Here is a 15,068-nt window from a genome sequence, read left to right on the forward strand (position 1 = left end):
ATAAGTAATAAAATCTTTTAAGGAAAAAAGGGGGAAATTATGGGAGAAATCTGGTGCTCATTGATAGAAGTTATCAAACCCAAGAAGGCCTCTTTTTTTGGTAACTCACAGTCCAATTATAAGCCCAACTAGAATTCCATGCTTCACATGGGAGAACAATGATCATGAGCTCTATGGTGTGGTGTTCTTTATTTTCCTCTCTTCAATCTGGCCAATGATGCTATCCCCTCTTGGCCCCAAGTCAGCCCCTAAAAAATTAAGCAACTAATTGAGCAACTGCAACAAAAGGAAAAAAAAACCCAGAGAAATAGTTTTATTCCAACTGAACTAATTAAGACCAACATAGTTTGATGCATTCCAGTCTTCACATTTCTGTTTTCTTCATCAGTGTGTCTTTGCCCATTACTGTGGCTATCATTGTGTCCTTCTTTTAAAAAGTGGGGTGGAATTCCTCCCCCACACCTCCCAATTATAGAGTTTATTTATTCTAAATATAATCAGCAAACTGCCTGCAAAGCATCTATGGAGAAAACTGAGTGATTGGTTAGAGCAGCTGAGGGGTAGAGTAGAGTAGAAGAGTAGAGTAGGACAGGGAAGGGTAGGGCAGGGAAGGGTAGGGTACTGTAGAATAGAATAGAGAATACAGAATAGAATACAGTAGAGTAGAGCAGAGCAGAGCAGAACAGAACAGAACAGAACAGAATAGACACAGGTCAGAGTAGAGTAGAGTAAGATAGAATAATGGCATGGCATGGCAAGGCAAGGCAAGAGTAGAGTAGAGTAGAGTAGAGTAGAGTAGAAGAGTGGAAGAGTAGAGTAGAGTGGAAGTGAATGGAGTGGCATGGAATGGAGTAGAGTGGAGTAGAGTGGAGTAGAGTAGGATAGAATAATGGCATGGCATGGCAAGGCAAGGCAAGGCTGGAATGGAATGGAATGGAATGGAATGGAATAGAATAGAATAGAATGGAATGGAATAGAATAGAATAGAATAACAGAGTTGGAAGGGATCTTGGAGGTCTTCTAGTCCAACCCCGTGCTTAGGCAGGATGAAGGGTGAAGGGCTTTGGGAAAGGGAGAACACTGCTTTCTCCTTCAACAGCTAGCTGATAAGCACACCTATATGTACGTATACATGTACACACACAGCTTGCAGCTGAGCCACGGCTACACAAGGTAGTGCTTGACTTACAATCATTCCGCTAGTAACTGTTCGATGATAAGACAGCACTGAAAAGTGACTTACAACTATTACAGTGTCCAAACAATCACAACCCAGGTGCTTGGCAAGCAGCATGCACAGGTAGTCCTTGACTTGCAACAGTTCACTTAGTGAGTGTTCGAAGTTACAACACAACTAAAATCAGTAAGTGGAGAACTACCTGATTCTATTTCCCTGCCAATTGGCCTGACTCTATTGTGTAGCATGAGATGCGTTAATATGCACTGAATGGGAAGATTATTAGCTTGTTTGTTTACATTCTTGCTTGTCTGGTCCTGGATTATCATAAACTTTCAATACCTTCGCTGTTCCAACTTGACGTATCCTGTATATTTATTTGGCTGTTGTAATGTTGTAATAGACATGGAAATGTTACAGTTTTTAATGGATTACTCTTTGATGCTCTAACCTAATTCCCTGAAATGCTCTGAGCTGTTTTGACAACTCCAGTCAAAAAAAAAAAAATCAAACAGAAATCTCATCAAAAAATGCCAATCCTCTTTCTTCTCTTCATCATCTACTTCTACTACTACCTCTAGTGTGTGTGTGGAACTTAAAATGTTTTGGGGCCCCAAGTATGAATGTATTTCTCCTGAAAATATCCTCTTGAATCACAGCACACTAGCAAGCCTAAGCTCAAACAAATGAATCAGGAGAGGTGTCACAAAGATGATTAAGAAAATAAAATCGTAATTTTCTATTTCTACAGAAATCCAGTGTCACTGAAACATGGACACTAACCTCACAATCGATACAAAAGCTACAGGTGACGCAAAGAGCCGTGGAAAGAAACATGCATTACAAGACAAGGTAGAAAGATATCCTGCACATGGATTAGAGAACAAAGTATACAATGCCATCAAGAGAGGAAAATAAAGGAATTGAAATGGAAATGGGCTGGCCATAGAGCAAGAAAAATGGATAGTCCAAAACAAGGCACATACAAACTATAACTAAAAATCCAAACAAACCTGAAGTAATTCGCTTGACAGGGCAGGAGAAGGAATTTCAGATTTGAAAGCATGGCAAAACTCACACAGTTGGGAAGACGCTAGGAACACAGATAAGCCATGACAATATAAGATAAATTCATGTTTGCTCCCAACAACTTGCTGTGCGCAGCTTCCTTTTTTTTAATACACTGTGTTCCCAGCTGCAGCTAATGAAGGGAATCAGGGTCCTTTCCTCCCCGATAAGCCATGCAACCCACATTGCTCTCTTCTCCGTTCCTCCCTGCATGCCCTAGGATGAAGAGGTGGTGGGCCTGGGTCTTCCTCTGAACTCCCTCTCCCTTGTTCTATCTCTCCCCTGCTCTGCCCAGCTGGACTTTGCCCTTCCCCAGTTTCTTCCAAAGCCAATGGAGCCACACTCCCACTCCCTGTCAGCTGTTCAGCTTCCCCCTCCAAGTCAGATTCTGACAGGGGCATGACAGCAGGTGGACCAGTCATAGAATGGATTCCACTTGATAAAAAAAACATCCATGAAAGAGACCTAAAAGAAGATGGATCAATGACATCAGCAAATATTGTATACCCAAGTGGCAAAAGAAACCGTATTGATTGGAAACATGCAGAAGAGGTCTTCATTCTGTAGTAGATAGACAATGGTTAGAATGAATGAATGAATGAGGAATCCAATTCATGTCCTGTGTGATAAGTGAGTGAGCAAGTGGAGGATAAGAAAAAAAAATCCGTATTTCTTTTCCCCGTATCTATGGAAAAATCAATTTCCAGAAATGGTACAGGGTGCAGTTAGAATCATAGGAAGCTGGTTGAATTAGGATGAAATTTCCATAGATTTTTTTAACTGAGCATTGTTAGGATTTAGAAGCAAGAACCTTGTAAACTCTTAGACATTAGATGGGGACATTGAATAGAAGGCTTGTGCACGCCACAAACATAAACCTTTTCATGTTGAAATAGTGCTTTCCAAGTTAAAATTACATAGCAATACTTAAATGCACACTAATAATGCTTTGGAATCACAAAATCAACTATTACATTTAAACAACATGCTGGCTCCAAGCCCTTATAAGGACATTTTAATGGGAATCCCTAAGTTTTTGTATGCATCTATTTATGTATATAAATCCAGATCAAATCACCATCAAACTGGAAAACAAAATTCAAGTTTAAAACTATGAAGTGTTACACTGTAATTAAAAGTGGGAACTTAAACTTGGAAAATATTCAGCAATAACAAAAGTAACAGCGTGCATGAACGGAAGTTTAACTAAGCAAGAATTGGTTGCTTAAGCAATTCAGTTTAAGCAGGAACGTTTCCCATTTCCTTGTAATACTTTATCTAAACAATGGAATGCCAATCATTTTAATTAATACTGTACACATTTCATGGTTTCAAAACCATATGATGTATTTTGATTTGCAGCAATATAAGTAAAAAAGAAGAGAAAAGGGCTTAAATATAGAAACACTCACAATACATTAGTCATAAACTGATCTAGGTGAATTTGATAACAGCCATAAGCACTATTTAGTGCTTTAAAAAAAGAATAATTATAGGGGGATTTAGGGAGAATAAAAACCTCTGTCCCTAATAAGAATTAGTGTAACTGATTTTTAAAGAAAAGCAAATGAGTCTCTATTCTTGCTGAAAATCTATCCACCCCCAATCTTAATTGCAACATATTTTTGACTTGCTAGTCAAGTCAATTTCCAAGGAATTCATCCTATATTAACTTGTTGGCGAAGTTTCCCATCGAATGAGCCCTATTTCCATTAAGCACACTTTTTCCCCCCAGTTTGGCCAGCTGGGAACCAGCCATGTGCCTGTTGTTTCCATTCAAGGTATTCCTTTTCTTATTGTACATTTCAAATTAGACAGAGGCGGAAGGGTGAGCTGCTCATGCAAGCAACACATGCTTGGAATGAACTCTGGCTTTGCCAAATGTGGGGTGTGTTGTATTTTTTTTTCCTTGTGGACACAAGATTCAAGAGTCAAACTGGTAGCAGGAAAAGTCTGGGGGAAAGCAGGCATATCTATGTTCTGAAATTAGAGAGGACGAAATACAGACTCCGCTCTGAAATCTAGTAGAAATGGTGGTCTTTGTGACACTGTAGTGTTGGCAGAAAACTACAGCCAACTGGCCTATTAATGGCTAAATGATGAACACAAAAATGGACCCAGACATTAGTGGTCACCTCTAGGGCAATGACTCATTGCACTTTCTCAAGTAAGTAGAATTAAATCAATTCCAGGCCTCAAATGTCATTTCTCTATTAATGAGGCTGCTAGCTCTCCTGTTTGAACGAGCTAGGAGTCTAGCTGGGCCAAGCGTTATTCCAATGGTTGTGCACGCATCTCGGTCTAGCATGGTGGCAATCCACTTCTCCGGTGACATTTCCGGCTTCCTCGTGGAAGCTGCCCATTGGCACAAAACCTTGCAACTGCCATGTGGTGAAGCTGTGTGTTATGCCCCTGTCGGAGTCTGAATCCAAGGAGGAAGATGAACAGCTGACAGGGAGCGGGCGTATGTGGCTCCGTTGGTTATGGAGGAAACTGAGGAAGGGCAAAGTCCGGCTGGGCAGAGCAGGGGAGAGGTAGAACAAGGCAGAGGGAGTTCAGAGGAAGACCCAGGCCCACCCCCTCTTCATCCTAAGGCACGCAGGGAGGAACAGAGAAGAGAGCAATGTGGGTTGCATAGCTTACAGGGGAGGAAAGGGCCCTGATTCCCTTCATTAGCTGCAGTTGTGAACACAGTGTATAAAAAAGGGAAGCTGTGCACAGCAAGCTATTGGGAGCAAACGTGAATTTATCTTATATCATTGTGGCTTATCTGCGTTCCTGGTATCCTCCCAACTGTGTTGAGTTATTGCCATGCCTTCACATCTGGAATTCTTGCTCCTGCCCTGCTGGACTAATTACCTAATCTTGCCTTGATTGGACTTATAGTTACTGTTTTTGTTGACCACGTTTTGGACTTGATTCTCTGCAGCCAAAGGCTGTTCCTGGGAGAGTTTTTCTCCAGCCAGAAGGTAACCAGGACATTGGGGGCAAAGTTGGAGCTGATAAAGGGACTCCTGCTGATTATCTGACTGTGTTGCCCTTGTGCCACGCCCTGGGTCATCACACTGTGGAAGTGTAGAAGGAGAATGAGTGGTAGAATCTGGGGGGAGGAGTTAAAAGAGCAATCGGCCTAGAATCCATACCTACCCCCAAGCAAACTAAGTCCAGCTCCCTTGAATTCTGTGGAATTCTAATTCCATGTGGGTACTGACCATTAATTGAGAAGATTCCGGTACATAGCCATGCGTAGCAATAAATCAGTTTAACTGGACCTTCACATATAGATCTGATCTTTTGTGCCTGAGAGGGATCAACACAAATTTTAGTGTCCGGTATTAGCATCAATGGATGAACAGAATGTTTAATTAACAAAGCCAGATCTTCTAACTTTGAGTTTTTAAATGGGAATCCAAAGGATAAGAGCAAATCCTATCTTTTCTAAATCTATTCTGGTGTGTAGTCTTAATGTTCAATCTTGAGGATTTCACCCATCTTAAAACTATGTTCTGCTATCCAATCAGAAAAGCAAACAAGCAAGTAAAGAAAGAAAATTATTAAATTATAACCCCAAGTCACATTAAAAGCCGTAACAAGTTGGTGCCTGCATTGAGGTCCCAGGGTACCCAAGTCACTTCATTTATAAGACTGGATTTAATTAGTGCCAATTATTCAAATAGCTTTTTGTTCGGAATCCTGTTTGATCCTGTATTAGCACTTTTATTCTGATTATTAAAAGCGCACAGGACCCACAGGCCATAAAAAGTGCTTCATCACAACCCAAAAGAAAATTCAAAGGCCTTGCAGCTTGCTTGGAAAATGGTACCCAATGCCAAAAATTCTTCCCCTGCCTGCCAGGCCCTTATTAATCAGACCTGCTTTTGGCTCAGCAATGGGCAGTCCGGCGTAAAAGAAGGGAAGGGGTGGCAGTAGCTGGACCCCCATACAGGCAGAATGAAAGATGGAAGGCCAATGCCTGGTCTGACAGCAGGCCAGATTGCATCCCTGGGTTTCTCTTTCGGATGAAATGAGATGCAGATTGCAGATGATCTGCAAATGTCATCACTGCAGGCCAGGCGTTCAGTTCCTTCCTCTCTGGAAGACTGAAGGGGCCTTTTGGGACTGAGAGTTGATCTATATCTCTGGTCCAGCCCTACGCTTAATCTGAACCAACTTTGTTGTTATTGTTAGCCGGGAAGTTGTGTCTGACCCACCGTGACCCCATGGACAACATTCCTCCAGGCCTTCCTGTCCTCTACCATCCCCTGGAGTCCATTTAAGCTCACACCAACTGCTTCAGTGACTCCATCCAGCCCCCTCCTTCTCTGCCATCATGGATCTTACATTCCAAGTTCCTATGAAGTATAGATCTTATAGCATCAGACTCTCCGTTCACCACCAGATACATCCATAGCTGAGTATCCTTTCAGCCTTAGCCCAGTCGCTTCACTCTTTCTGGCACTGTCATCCCCCTGTCAGAGTCTGAATCCGAGGAGGAAGATGAACAGCTGGACAGGGAGTGAGAGTGTGGTTCCATTGGCTCTGGAGGAAACTGGGGAAGGGCAAAGTCCAGCTGGGCAGAGCAGTGAAGGGGTAGAACAAGAGAGAAGGAGTTCAGAGGAAGACCCAGGCCCACCCCCTCTTCATCCTAGGGCATGCAGGGAGGAATGGAGAAGAGAGCAACCTGGGTTGCATGGCTTATCGGGGAGGAAAGGGCCCTGATTCCCTTCATTAGCTGCAGCTGGGAACACAGTGTATTAAAAAAAAGGAAGCTGCGCACAGCAAGTTGTTGGGAGCAAACATGAATTTATCTTATATTGTCATGGCTTATCTGTGTTCCTAGCGTCTTCCCAACTGTGTGAGTTTTGCCATGCTTTCAAATCTGAAATTCCTTCTCCTGCCCTGTCAAGCGAATTACTTCAGGTTTGTTTGGATTTTTAGTTATAGTTTGTATGTGCCTTGTTTTGGACTAATTATTCTATGGTTAAACGCTGTTCCTGGGAGAGTTTTTCTCCAGCCGAAGGTAATCTGGACATCAGGGGCAAAGTTGGAGCTAATAAAGGGACTCCTACTGATTATTTGACTGTGTTGCCTTTGTGCCACACCCCAGGTCATCCCAGGTGCTACTAGTACTAGCCCTCTGCTCTTCCCCAGTAGCATATTGGACCCCTTCCGACCTGAGGGGCTCATCTTCCAGCATCGTATCTTTTTGCCTTTTGGTACTGTCCATGTGGTTTCCATGGCAAGGATACTAGAGTGGGTTGCCTTTCCTTCTCCAGTGGATCACGTTTTGCCAGAACTCTCTGTTAATCATCTTGGGTGGCCTTGCATAGCTCATAGCTTTATTGAGCTATGCAAGCCCCTTCGTCACAACAAGGCAGTTATCCACGAAGGAGCTGAACCAACTCAGGCTGAGCCAAAATACTGTTTTCTCTTATTAAAAACAAAGTGAAACAAAACAAAACACGCACATGGATCCAGATAGCTTGGGAAATTGCTGGGGCAGGTTGACCTGATAAGGCAAAAGTCCAGATCTCCTCGTCCTTCTGCTAATTGTGAGAAAGGAGAGGACATTTGGTACAGCAAGGTCAAAGACAGAACAAGGCAATTTTGTGCTAAATGTTCTGAGTTTTGTTTTATTTTTCTCCTTGTGGTGTTGTTCTATCTAAAAAGCAATGTTTCCCAACCTCAGCTGCTTTTTAAGACCTGTGGACTTCAACGCCCAGATTTCCTCAGCCATCACTGATTTTATAAACAGACAAATTAGATAAATAAAAATGTAATTTGGGTTTCCATGCCTTTTTAAAATTGTTTTCATTGTCGTTCAAAGGTCTCTCTGTCTGGACCACAAAACAATATCCATAGAATTCAACTCTAAAGACAAACAATTCATATTCTATGCTACAGGTGCACTGATGGTGAGGCAGGTTACCAAACACTGGCAGTCTGAATCTCACCAGGCTCAAGGTTGACTCAGCCAACCTGAGGTAGGTAAAATGAGGACCCAGATTGTTGGGGGCAAGAGGCTGACTCTGTAAAACCGCTTAGAGAGGGCTGGAAAGGATTGTGAAGCAGGATATAAGTCTAAGTGCTATTGCTATTGCCCTTCCTTCCTTCCTTCCTTCCTTCCTTCCTTCCTTCCTTCCTTCCTTCCTTCCTTCCTTCCTTCCTTCCTTCCATCCATCCATCCATCCATCCATCCATCCATGGTGCACAGTGGTTAGAATGCAATATTGCAGGGTGGCTCTGCCCACAGCCAGGAGTTCAATCCTGACTGGCTCAGGGTTGACTTAGCCTTCCATCCTTCTGAGGTGGGTAAAATGAGGACCCAGATTGTTGGGATAAGAGGTTGACTCTGTAAAACCGCTTAAAGTGAGCTGGAAAGCACTGTGAAGCGTTATATAAGTCTAAGTGCTATTGCCCTTCCTTCCTTCCTTCCTTCCTTCCTTCCTTCCTTCCTTCCTTCCTTCCTTCCTTCCTTCCTTCCTTCCTTCCTTCCTCCCTCCCTCCCTCCCTCCCTTCCTTCCATGGTGCACAGTGGTTAGAATGCAATATCACAGGCTGACTCTGCCCACAGCCAGGAGTTCGATCCCGACTGGCTGAAGGTTGACTTAGCCTTCCTTCCTTCTGAGGTGGGTAAAATGAGGACCCAAATTGTTGGGGGCAAGAGGCTGACTCTGTAAACCAGTGGGCTGTGAAGCAGTATATAAGTCTAAGTGCTATTACTATTAAATAAAGCACAAACTTCTAGTCTACAGCTTATTCGCTGTACAGAAAGCAAGGATGCCTATTGTTGCCCACAAAAGACTTGAGTTCGTACATTGAGTTAAACTGCTTTGTTGAACAAGTCTTAAGAACTCGGTCCCCACAGAAGATTAAGCCAAATCAAATCTTTACAGGAGACAATTAGTTCGTTAGGGTGAAAATCTGTTCCTGCATTCTTGCCAATTATTGTCGACTACAGTGTGGCATCTGAAAGATAATGGCCTGGCAATTCTCCAAGCCTGATAAAGGTCTGTAACTGAAAAATAAATAAAAGGGGTTTATCAGGATGAGGAGTTGACTTCATGATGTTAAGGAAGCCTAGGTCAGAACAGAATTCTGTTTGAGCTGCAACAAACTAAGGCTTGACCAACTTTTCCCAATGGTTGGAAGAAGGCTTAATCCTTCGTTGACCCTTAATTCTTCTTTTGAAAATATTCTTCCAATGGTGATGTAATCTCAGGACTTCAGTCAACGCAAGCAATGCTTTTATTATAACATAGACCGATCTATAACTGCTCTTTCAGATGCCTTTGTCGGTACAATTTCTTCTGCCTTTGAGATCATTTCTGTGGCTTAAGGACAGAAATGACCTCAAAGGCAGAAGAAATTGTACTTGTCTGACGAAAGGAATTGTTTGGCTTTACACTGTAATTTTAAAAAAGCCACTGAAGGACCTCAAAGAGATTCGAGAGGCCCAAGATGGGTTGACGGCAGAAAAGATTTAAGAAAAATTAAGTTGGATTTAAGGAGGCTTGAAAAAACTAAAGGTGGAATGCTTGATGAGGTACCCCCATCAGGTTTCTGGCAATAGAAAGTCCAGTGGATTAAGCAGGACCACTCTGTGCTATGATCCAAGATCCAGGATCCAACAGATGGTTGAGGAGGCAAAGATAAGAAACAAACAGAACAATCTCATTTGAGGACATAAAAACACTGACCACAGATAGCCTGAAACTGAAGGGTTTTACTGGGTATTTGCTCAGAGAAAGTGAGCATTCCACATTCCTGTTGAAGATAAAGGGAAAAAACTAACCACTTACACACAAACCCACTGAGAACAAGTTAGGAAATTTATCTTAGTTCTAGGTTGCTTCTCGCCTTCGTTAGTTTCCATCCGTTGTTTCTCTTGGGCAGCCTTATACGTTTTCTTACATAAGAATTTTTTTTAAAAAAATAAATGCATTATAGCACCATGTCAACTCATAAAATGTTTCTAGGCTCTTTTTAGAGTTTTCCAACTGAAATGGAGAACAGCTTAAGGAACAAGGGTTGACAAAGGTCGTTTCTAAGTATGAGCAATGCAGCAGCTTGCAAAACCAAAACTGCATTCCTTAAATGTTTTCAGAGACAGTAACTAGGTGACCGAAGTTTCTGCCATGCAAAATTCTAACTGGAGAGCATGATTGATGACTCTGGGCTATGGATGTGTCCCATTGGAGAATATGGATTACGATACACCCAGGGGGTGGGGGAAAACCAGGGTCAAGGGTGACAATGAACTACGTGTCTCAGAGTCGGCTACACCCAGGCAGTGCTGGCATGTTACTCGTAATAAATCTTTAAGTTTTGAAAATCCGGCTACAGACTCATGACTTAAATGAGGGTAACTCCCGGAGGCCTGACACATCACTCATATAAGCGGAAGACAATAATGATATGATTTAATTAGTCAAATAATAGGATTTACTAGGAAATGATGAATGAAATAGTACTATTTTAAAGCAGGATCTGCTGTTAATTGTAGTACAAGTAGTCCCCGACTTATGACCACAACTGAGCCCAAAATTTCTGTTGCTAAGCAGGATGGTTGCTAAGTAGGCTTTGCCCCATTTTATGACCTTTCTTGCCACAGTTGTTAAGTGAATCACTGCAATTGTTAAGTTAGTAATACCATTGTTAAGTGAATCTGGCTTCCCTGTTGACTTGGCTCCTCAGAAGGTCGCAAAATGAGATTGTGTGACCGCTGCAAACGTTCTAAGTATGAGTTAGTTGCCAAGCCTCCAAATTTTGATCGCGTGACCATGGGGATGCTGCAATGGTCGGTCGTAAGTGTGAAAAATGGCCATAAGTCCCTTTTTTCAGTGCTGCTGTAACTTTGAATGGTCATTAAACAAACTGTAAGTCGAGGACTACCTATACACCCAAACATCCCTGAAGATCAGTGTGTTTCCCTCCCTTCCTTCATTGCCTTTCTTCCTCCCTCCCTCCCTCTGTCCTCCCTCCCTTCTTCCCTCTTCCTTCCTTCATTGCCTCCCTCCCTTCCTTCATTGCCTGCCTTCCTTTCTCCCTCTCTCCTCCCTCCCTCCTTCCCTCTTCCTTCCTCCCTCCATCACCGGCTTCCTTCCTTCGTTGCCTCCCTCCCTCCCTCTGTCCTTCCTCCCTCCTTCCCTTTTCCTTCCCTCCTCCATCACCGCCTCGCTTGCTTCCTCCTTCCTTCCTCCCTCCATCATCTCCTTCTCTCCCTCACCTCCCTCCTTCCCTTCATCACCTTCCTTCTAAAATCAGGCATGATTCATTTAACAACAGCCTTCATTGGCAATGGAAATTCCGTCATACGTCGAGGGCTACCTGTAGAACCAACAGAGTGTGGCTTGGAAAGTGGCAGACTTGAATCTGGAACTTTTTTCAGTCCTAGGCCAGCACCTTAATCACAGCACATCTTTTCATGATTAAAAGTTATGATTAAAACTGATCTATGCACTTCCTTCTTTGGTCCCATAAATATTAAATTTGGCAACCACCTAATGGGAGCTGACTTCAGGGTTAAAAGCCCCACATTCCTAAAATAAGAAAAACAGGAATCCTTGTCAACCCAAACATGATTCAAATGTCCTCTCCAGCCTTAGGATATTTGTTATCAAAACATAAAAAAACCATAAATAAAGTGGGTGATGCCTGTCAAAAATAATTTTAGAGAGATACTAAGTTTATCCTGTGTATTTAGGGTTGTTAGTTGGGATTTGTATAGGAAGATTTGAGAGATAATCTCTGCAACTACAGGTCTTACTGGCTTATATTTATTTTCTGTCTGGGATGATGGCACATGATTCACATCCAAATAAGTGAGTACCGTTTCAGACATCTGTTGGGCAACTTATACAGCCAGACAAAAGCACCAGAGCAGTTCTTACAGGATAGAGACAGTTTTACAACTCAGAAAGTAACAAACTCTAGCTAAAGGAGGAAAGAAATCTTTGTAAAATGTGAGTTTATCTCAAGTTGAAGACAGTTGACACCATAGATTCTAAAGAGAAGTAACTCTATCACCATCAATTACATTAAAGATAATTTACCGGTCAGCCTTGAAAGTTAGTTAATAAATTCATGCGTCATGAATTTTCATTTCTGGAAAGCTCTCCTTAGTAGCCTTCAAGGAATTGAGTAACATCTTGTGCATGCTGGAATCAAACAGCAGACACAAAATTTGCTTTTTGAAACAATAACATTCACCAAGCCATCTCCCTGTCTCTGGATTTCTGGCAATTTTAGATTAATTATGTCTTCCCCCTTGATTGATTAAGTGTCATTACAATAACGGTGATGCTAGCAACCACTTGGTTAGACTCTCTGCAGAATAATCCATCTAATGCTGCTTTTAAGTAATAAACAATAGCGTATTAATTGCTGTGAGAATGGAATCCATCCACTGGCCATGTATATTACTTAAAAGCAGCATTAAACGGATTATTCTGCAGAGAATCTAATCAAGTTCTAGCCAAGTTCTTCTTTCAAATGTTACAAGCTTTCATAGACTACATAAGAAAGCCCAGTCCAGATATGTCCAAAATGTTATAGTTCAACCCTGGTCATTAGTGCTTGAAGTGAGAATTCCACCCTGGTTTATTCTGCGATCTGTTTGTTTCTCTGCATGTCCATAATATCTTCTCCAGCATCCAAACGACAAATACGTCAATACCCTTTTCTGTCCTTTTCTTCTAAATCCACTTCTGTATCCACCGAGCTTCATAAGAAGGGCTGCTGCCTGAACAAGTCAGATACAAACAGTGTTTCCAAGGCTGTCACTGCAGCCCTACAAAATGCTAGACTACGGCATATTTCTTATTGCTAGATCCTTTGAAGCTGATGATCAGTCCTAAAATCAATCCTTCTTGGAGTTTTCTCAAAATGTAGGTTACAACTAAAAGAATCAGAATCAGAATAGTCTTCCAATCCAGCCCCCTGCTCAAACAGGAGACCCCATACCATTTCAGACAAGGGGCTCTCCAGTCTCTTCTTAAAAGCGGCCGGTGATGAAGAACCCACGATTTCTGGTGGCAAGATGTTCCACTGGTTAATTGTCCTCACTGTTAGCAAGTTTCTCCTTAATTCCAGGTTGCTTCTCTCTTTGATTAGTTTCCAATCCTTGTTTCTTGTCCTGCCCTCTGGTTCTTTGGAGAATAAATTCACCCCCTCCCTCCTCTTTGTGAAAGCCTCTCAAATTACTGGGATACTGATATCATGTCCCCCCTAATCCTTCTTCCTTCTAGACTAGTTAAATCCAAATCCTGCAACCATTCTTCATGTGTTTTAGTCTCCATGCCTTTACTCATCCTAGTTGCTCTTCTTTGCACTCCTTCCAAAGTCTCAACATCTTTTTTGTAATGTGCTGACCAAAACTGGATGCAATATTCCAGGTGTGGCCTTGTTCTGCCCTAAGACTCATTCAAAGCAAACAAACACCAGAGATAAAAGCAAAACCTTTTAATACTTCTCTGTGAATTCCGTTCATTCACAGTAAAATGCTATTACAAACTAATTGCCCCAGATAAGAAGAAGCCTTGCCAAGGTTGGGCAAGGCTGCCAAGAACAGTAGATTAAATTGCAAGGAAATAATCAAAACTCAAAAGTCTCCGAACACAAACCAGGATAGTCTGAGCTTCCACAAGAACTTCTTTGCTTCCTGCAAAGAATCCCACCTCTGAGGGCTGGCTTTTATCCCTTAAGGGAGGGGCTATCACCTTGCAGCCTTACTCCCGAGTCACCCGTGGTGCTACAGTTGCTCTTTCCATTGAGCAGCCCTGCATGCATGCACACTGGGCACAGGCTCCTCGGGGACCTCTTCATAACTGCTGCCAGCCTCCACAGTCTCCGAAGGTAGCACTCCACTCCCTGATGGTCCTGGCCCCATCCCTGCATCACACGCAGGCCCCTCATCCGAGTCCTCACTCTCCAAGACCTCAGCCATCCGCACCTGCTGCCGGCGAACCACAAGAGGCCTTACTAAGGCTTTATAAAGTGGTACTAATACTTCATGTGATCCTGATTCTATTCCTCTGTTTAATACAACCAAGGATTGTATTAGCTTTTTTGGCTGCTGCTGCACACTGCTGACTCGTGTTTAAGTGATCGTCTACTAGGACTGCAAAGTCCCTCTCACAGTTTGAGCCAGGTTTCACCTAATCTGTATTTGTACCTTTGGTTTTCCTTGCCCAGGTGTAAAGCCTTGTTTTTCTCCTGAATGGTACTTTTATTTATCCAAATATCTTCCTTCCAACTTTCCCACTTGGGTAAAGAAGGGATAATCACTTGGCCCACGCTCCAGAGATGACATAGTAAGATCAGCAGTGGGGTCCTACCTGTTCCACTACTGGTTTGGTGATTGCAATCATGCTCACCTAACACGCACATGCAGCTTTCCACACACCAGCTGAGACCTGCAGCTCCAATCAGCTGAAAGGATAAAGACGTGAAAAGTGCAAGGGTAGGTGGAAGGACTAATCCTGCGCTTGTCTCTTCTTCCTCCTCTCAGCTGATCATCGGAGGCTTTTTTTTACCACCGTTTTGGATGAACTGGGCTGAACCTGGTAGCATACCACCACTGAGTAAGATCCTTTCGAGTCCAGTTCTTTATTTCCTTAGACATAATGGACAGAATCTTGCCAGACTAAAGCTATAACCTTCTAATCATATAACCTGGTAGATCCTAGTGTGGCTGCCCTGAATTATTTCCTGCACCCACCGCCTAATTCAGGGCTTGAAAATCTTTAGTCAGGGCCCCCTCTCTCTGGAATGTTCTGCCACCTTCCTGACATTCCTCCTCTTCTCCTTCAGCTGCATATTC

At 42.7% G+C, this 15,068-nt stretch overlaps 1 protein-coding gene and 1 long non-coding RNA gene across 2 annotated transcripts in view; one reads left to right on the plus strand and one right to left on the minus strand.

Annotated features, from left to right (window-relative positions):
* Positions 1-15,068, minus strand: part of BMP1 (bone morphogenetic protein 1) — a 176,246-nt gene that overhangs the window by 112,284 nt on the left and 48,894 nt on the right. The gene's annotated exons all lie outside the window — the stretch shown is intronic.
* The window catches only part of LOC148125022 (uncharacterized), a 60,693-nt gene that overhangs the window by 16,078 nt on the left and 29,547 nt on the right, over positions 1-15,068 (plus strand). Inside the window, exons 2-3 of the long non-coding RNA XR_015744615.1 lie at positions 1,929-2,029; positions 8,150-8,229. This is a non-coding gene — a long non-coding RNA (uncharacterized LOC148125022). The remainder of the gene's footprint in view (positions 1-1,928; positions 2,030-8,149; positions 8,230-15,068) is intronic.

Source organism: Pseudonaja textilis, chromosome 9 (genome assembly GCF_049901715.1).
Source record: "Pseudonaja textilis isolate UNSWEBS1 chromosome 9, rPseTex1.2, whole genome shotgun sequence".
Taxonomy (NCBI): Eukaryota; Metazoa; Chordata; class Lepidosauria; order Squamata; family Elapidae; genus Pseudonaja; species Pseudonaja textilis.